The sequence below is a fragment of the Gossypium hirsutum genome, chromosome A07, assembly GCF_007990345.1.
Source record: "Gossypium hirsutum isolate 1008001.06 chromosome A07, Gossypium_hirsutum_v2.1, whole genome shotgun sequence".
In the NCBI taxonomy this organism is placed as follows: domain Eukaryota; kingdom Viridiplantae; phylum Streptophyta; class Magnoliopsida; order Malvales; family Malvaceae; genus Gossypium; species Gossypium hirsutum.
In genome coordinates this window covers 4939124-4945044 of record NC_053430.1, presented here as the reverse complement: position 1 = coordinate 4945044, position 5921 = coordinate 4939124, and the positions used below count along the sequence as shown (strand labels likewise).

The 5921-nt window shown below is 34.9% G+C and overlaps 1 non-coding gene across 1 annotated transcript; it reads left to right on the top strand.

Moving 5' to 3' along the window:
• The first annotated feature begins 4678 nt into the window (after window positions 1-4678).
• LOC121204203 (small nucleolar RNA R71) lies at window positions 4679-4785 on the top strand. The gene has a single exon (XR_005899132.1). It is a non-coding gene; the product is annotated as a small nucleolar RNA R71 (small nucleolar RNA).
• The last annotated feature ends 1136 nt before the right edge of the window (window positions 4786-5921 follow it).

Genomic DNA, 5921 nt, shown 5'->3' with positions numbered 1-5921 from the left:
TATAGCAATATCCAATTCTCACTCTAACATGTATTTATGAACATTAGGTATTTTTACCGATTATGTCATTTTAGTCGTTTTTACGTAAAATCACTTAGCAAAAGTTGTTTAACACAATCTCAAGCTTCATATTCTACCATAAAACATCAAAATTCATACATATCATTCATGGGTAAATTTTTAAATATAAACCCTAGCTCAAAATATTGGTAGAAATAGGTAAACCGAGCTACGAGGATTTCAAAAATGTAAAGAACATTAAAAACGAGCATAGAAATCACTTACAATCAAGGCTTAAAAGTGTTGAAACCCTAGCTATGGTGGAGAGAAAAATTCAGCAGCAACTTATGGAGAAGATGATCATTTTTTTGTTATTTTTCCCATTTTATTTCATTTAATATCCAAATGACCAAAATGTCCTTCTTTACTAAACTTTCAAAAATTCCACCCATGTCCAATTTTTGTCCATAAACTTAGAAATTGGTCAAATTTCTATTTAAGACCTCCTAATTAATATTTCAAAGCAATTTCATACTAGAAACTTCTAGAATGCAAGTTTTGCAACTTATTCAATTTAGTCCCAAATTTCAAATTAAGCACTTTATGTATAGAATTTCTTCACGAAAGTTTCACACAATCATGCAATCATATCATAGACCTCGAAATAATTATAAAATAATTATTTTTATCTCGTATTTTTGGTCTCAAAACCACTATTCTGATTAGGCCGTAATTCGGGATATCACAATCTAGGTGTTCCAAATCGAGAGAAAAGTTTCTTAAGGAACCTCACCACCATTCTAGCATCATTAGTAGGTAAAGCTTGGGCTTCCACCCATTTGGACATATAATCAACGGCTACTAAGATGTATTTATTCCCAAATGAGTTAGAGAATGGACCCATAAAATCAATACCCCATACATCAAATATTTCACATGAAAGCATATACATTTGAGGCATTTCGTCATGTTTGGAGATATTACCTGTTCGTTGGCATTTATCACAAAAAGTAACATACCTATTGGCGTCTTTGAATAGTGTGGGCCAATAAAAACCTGATTCGAGCATTTTATAAGCGGTCCTAGTCCCACTGTAATGTCCTCCAGTCGATCCTGAGTGGCAATGTTCCAAGATTTTAATTGGTTCTGATTTTGTAACGCATCTTCTAATGACTTGATCTGCACATATACAGAAAAGAAAAAGATATTCCCAAAAGTATTTTTTCACATCAGTAAAGAATCGCTTCTTTTGTTGATGTGTCAACCCTTTTGGTGTAACGTTAGCAGCTAAATAATTCGCAATGTCTGCAAACCAAGGTACCTCGGAGTTAGATATAACAAAGAGTTGTTCTTTAGGGAACGATTCATTTATCTCATGCTCATCAAGCTTCTTAAGATGTGGGTTTTCTAATCTAGATAAATGATCTGCTGCAAGATTTTCTACTCCCTTTTTATCTTAAACTTCTAAATCGAATTCCTGCAACAATAAATCCATCTTATTAGTTTACATCTGTCTTAGTAAGGAGGTATCGAAGAGCTAAATGATCAGTGAAAACAACAACTTTAGATAATATTAAATATGGTCTAAATTTATCGAATGCAAAAACCACAGCCAATAATTTTTTCTCAATCGTCGTATAATTTTCTTGTGCGGCTGTCAATGTCTTGCTAGCATAATAGATTGGTTGAAAATGCTTGTCTCTTCACTGTCCAATAATCGCACCTACTGCAAAATCACTCGCATCACACATTAGTTCAAAGGGTAAATTCCAATCAGGTGCAACTACAATCGGAGCATTAATTAATTTATCCTTACGAGTATTAAATGCTTCTAAACATTTCTGATTGAAATCGAAAGGCACATCTTTTTCTAGTAAATTCGTTAAAGGTTTAGCTATTTTAGAAAAATCATTACTAAATCTTCTATAAAATCCAGCATATCCTAAAAATCTTTGAATAGCCTTAACTGAACTAAAGGGAGGTAATTTCTCAATAGTTTCAATTTTTACTTTGTCAATCTCGATCCTTTTGTTAGAGATTTTGTGGCCTAACACAATCCCTTCACGAACAATGAAGTGACATTTTTCCCAATTCAGTACAAGGTTTGTTTCCTCACATCTTATTAGAACTCGTTTTAAATTTTTAAGGCAAAGATGAAAAGAGTTACCGAATACCGAAAAGTCATCCATAAATACCTCCATAATGTCTTCTACAAGTTCATAAAAAATGGCCAACATGCATCGTTGAAAAGTAGCAGGAGCATTACATAATCAAAAAGGCATTTGTCGATTTCTCTTGGTTCTCAAAAGCTATTGGGATTTGGAAGTAACCAGAGAGTCAATCTAGGAAGCAATAATACATATGCCCAAATAATCTTTCCAACATCTGATCAATGAATGGTAAGGGAAAATGTTTTTTTCTCGTGACATCGTTTAACTTCCTATAGTCAATGCAAACTCTCTATCCTGTGCCTGTTCGTGTTGGGATCAATTCATTCTTCTCATTAACCACAACAGTCATGCCACAATAGTCATGCCTCCTTTCTTAGGGACAACCTACACAAGACTCACCTAAGAACTGTCAGAGATAGGATAAATAACTCCAGCATCTAGAAGTTTAATCAGCTCAGCTTTTACGACTTCTTTCATGTTAGGATTCAGTCATCTTTGAACTTGCACACAAGGTTTATATTCATCTTCTATTAGAATTTTATGTGTGCAAAAAAAAGGACTAATCCCTCTTATGTCAGAAATCTTCCAAGCTATAGCTCTTTTATACTCCTTCAACACTTGAAGTAACTCGTCCTTTTCGGTTGGCTGTAAATCTGAAGCAATAATCACTGGTAATGTGGAATTATTTCTAAGAAACGCATATTCTAGGTGATTTGGTAGTTGCTTCAATTCTAATTTAGGAGGTTATTCAACAGAGGGTTTTAATTTTAATTTATTATTTACCTCAATACCCTCATAATTCTTCTGTCTCAATGAAGACTCATTAAAATTTAATTAAGCTTTTGTCTTACCTAACACAGAATCATCGTCATTTACCTCCTCTCTTTGTGCAAGACACAGTTCCAACGTGTCCTTATGAACGATTTCCTGTAAAAAATCTTGAGTAGCATGATCAATATAATCAATAAAATAACGGGAGTCATTTTGTTCTCTAGAAAATCTCATGGCATCATAAATTTTAAAGATAATCTCTTCGTCACCTCCCCTAAGCACAATTTTACCGTCACCCACTTTAATAATAGCCATAGGAGTCGCTAAAAATGGGTGACCTAAAATTAAAGGCACTTTAACATCCTCATCCATGTCAAGCACGACAAAATCAATAGAGAATATGAATTTATCTACTTTTATTAGTATATCTTCAATAATACCCCTAGGATATTTAACAGATCTAACAGCTAGTTGAATACTCATCTTAGTAGGTTTTGGTTCTCCAAGGCCAAGTTGTTTGAACATTTTGTAAGGCATCAAATTAATGTTAGCTCCTAAATCAGCTAGTGCCTTATCAACATTTAAACTACCAATTAAGCAGGAAATAGTAAAACTTCATGGATCTTTCAGTTTGGTTGGCGGTTTATTTTGGAGTATGATCGAGCACTCCTCGTTGAGTTCTACTGCAGACAACTCTTCAAACTTCCTTTTATTTGTTAGAAGCTCCTTAAAAAATTTTGCATATGTAGGCATCTACGAGATAGCTTCAACAAAAGGTAAATTAATATGCAGCTGTTTAAAAAGTTTAAGAAATTTACCGAATTGTGCATCCATGTGGTCTTTCTTCAACTTTGCTGGATATGGGATTGGTGGTTTATATTCCCTCAGCCTCGGTTTTTCACTAATTTCGAGTTTTACCTCCTCATCCTCTTTCCTACCAGCTTCTTGTGACAGTTTCTTTTCAGATTCAGTTAATACTTTCCCACTCCTTAGGGTAACTGCTTTTACGTGCTCTATTGGGTTGGGTTCGGTGTCACTAGGCAGGCTCCCTTGTGATCTCTCTGAAACCATCTTAGCCAGCTGTCCTATTTGATTCTCGAGCCCTTGAATCGATGCTTTTTGATTTTTTAGTGCAGTTTCAGTGTTTTGAAAATGGGTTTCCGCTACTGAAATAAATTTTGTCATCATTTCTTCAAGGTTCGGCTTTTTCTCTTGCTGGTAAGGTTGTTGTTGAAAGCCTGGAGGGGGTAGTGGTCTCTGATTTCCTTGGCCCCCTAATGAGAAGTTTGGGTGGTTCCTCCAACCTGCATTGTAAGTGTTACTGTAAGGATTATTTTCAGGTCGAGAATTATTACCCATATAATTTATTTACTCGTTCTCCATGTAAGGGCCGAAGGGTAAATATTCTGAATTGCCCATTCCACCTCCACTCGTGTCACATTGCATCACGGTGATGTACCTGTGTAGAACCACATAGACCGTTAATCTTTTTATTCAAGAGTTCTACCTGGTTTCATAACAGGAAGACTACATCTAGGTTGAAAACACAGGCTGATTTCGTTGGCTTTGTTTTCATAACTTGCCACTGATAATTATTCAGTAACATCTCTTCAATGAACTCATAAGCTTCCTCAGGTGTTTTGTTATTTATTTTTCCACCGGCAGCTGCATCGACCATTTTCCTAGTTTAGGGGTTCAAACCGTTGTGAAAAGTTTGAACCATTAGCCATAAAGGTAACTCATGGTAGGGGCACCTTCTTAGTAAGTCCTTATACCTCTCCCATACATCGTATAAAGTTTCTAAATCCATCTGCACGAAAGAAGAGATATCGTTCCTCAATTTAACTGTCTTAACTAATGGAAAGTACTTTAGTAGAAACTTCTCGGTCATCTGTTTCCAAGTAGTGATTAAACCTCGTGGTAGGGAGTTCAACCACTACTTAGCCTTATTTCTTAATGAGAAGGAAAATACCCTTAGGCGAATGGAATCGTCAGAAACGCCGTTGATTTTGAAAGTGTCACAATATTCCAAGAAGTTGGCCAAATGAGTGTTTGGATCCTCATCTTACAGACCTTTGAACTGAATAAACTGTTGGATCATCTGAATTGTATTTGGCTTTAGTTCAAAATTGTTTACAGCAATGGTAGGTCGAACAATACTCGATTCAACCCCAGTGAGATTGGGTTTAGCATAATCATACATAGTACGAGGAGTAGGATTCTGATTTGCAGGGACTGTAGCAATCACAGGAGGTAGTCAATTATTTCGATTTTCATCCATCTCCTCGGTAGTATTAGTATCATCCTCGTGCTCTTCCTCTATATACTGTAAACCCCGTCTTATTTCTCTACGATTTCTATGAGTTGTACTTTCAATTTCATTATCAAATAGTAATGGTCCTGACGGATTCCTTCTTGTCATAAACTATAGAAACCTGCCAGAAGCAAAAAAAAGAAAAATTAGTAAATTAAAATAAAAAAATAAATTGCACTAAAAATAAAAATGGCTAAAGTAATAAAAATCAAGCGTTCCTAATATATTAGTCCCCGACAACGACGCCAAAAACTTGATGGTCACTAAACTAACTAAACATTTGACTAAGGCAAGCACACCTATCGAACAGTACTAGTAATTACTATTTTTTTATTATCTGGCCCAAGAATTAAAAAGATGTTTTTAAACTAAAATTAACGATTTACTTAACTAAGAACACCACAGCGGTAAAAGTTAGAAAATACTATTGGAAAACCGATGGAGAAGATAATAACCAAGGAAGAATCCATCTAGACTTTACTTATTACTTCTAAATTAGATGATTTATTCACTTGACTTAATCCGTAGAAATCCCTGATTTATGTTAATATCTCTCTCGAGACTAAAAACAACTGGCTCTAGGTTCATTAATTGAAATCTCTTTCTAATTAAAACCCCTATTGTCGCATTAACTCGATCTATGAATTCCCTTATTAGATTTAACT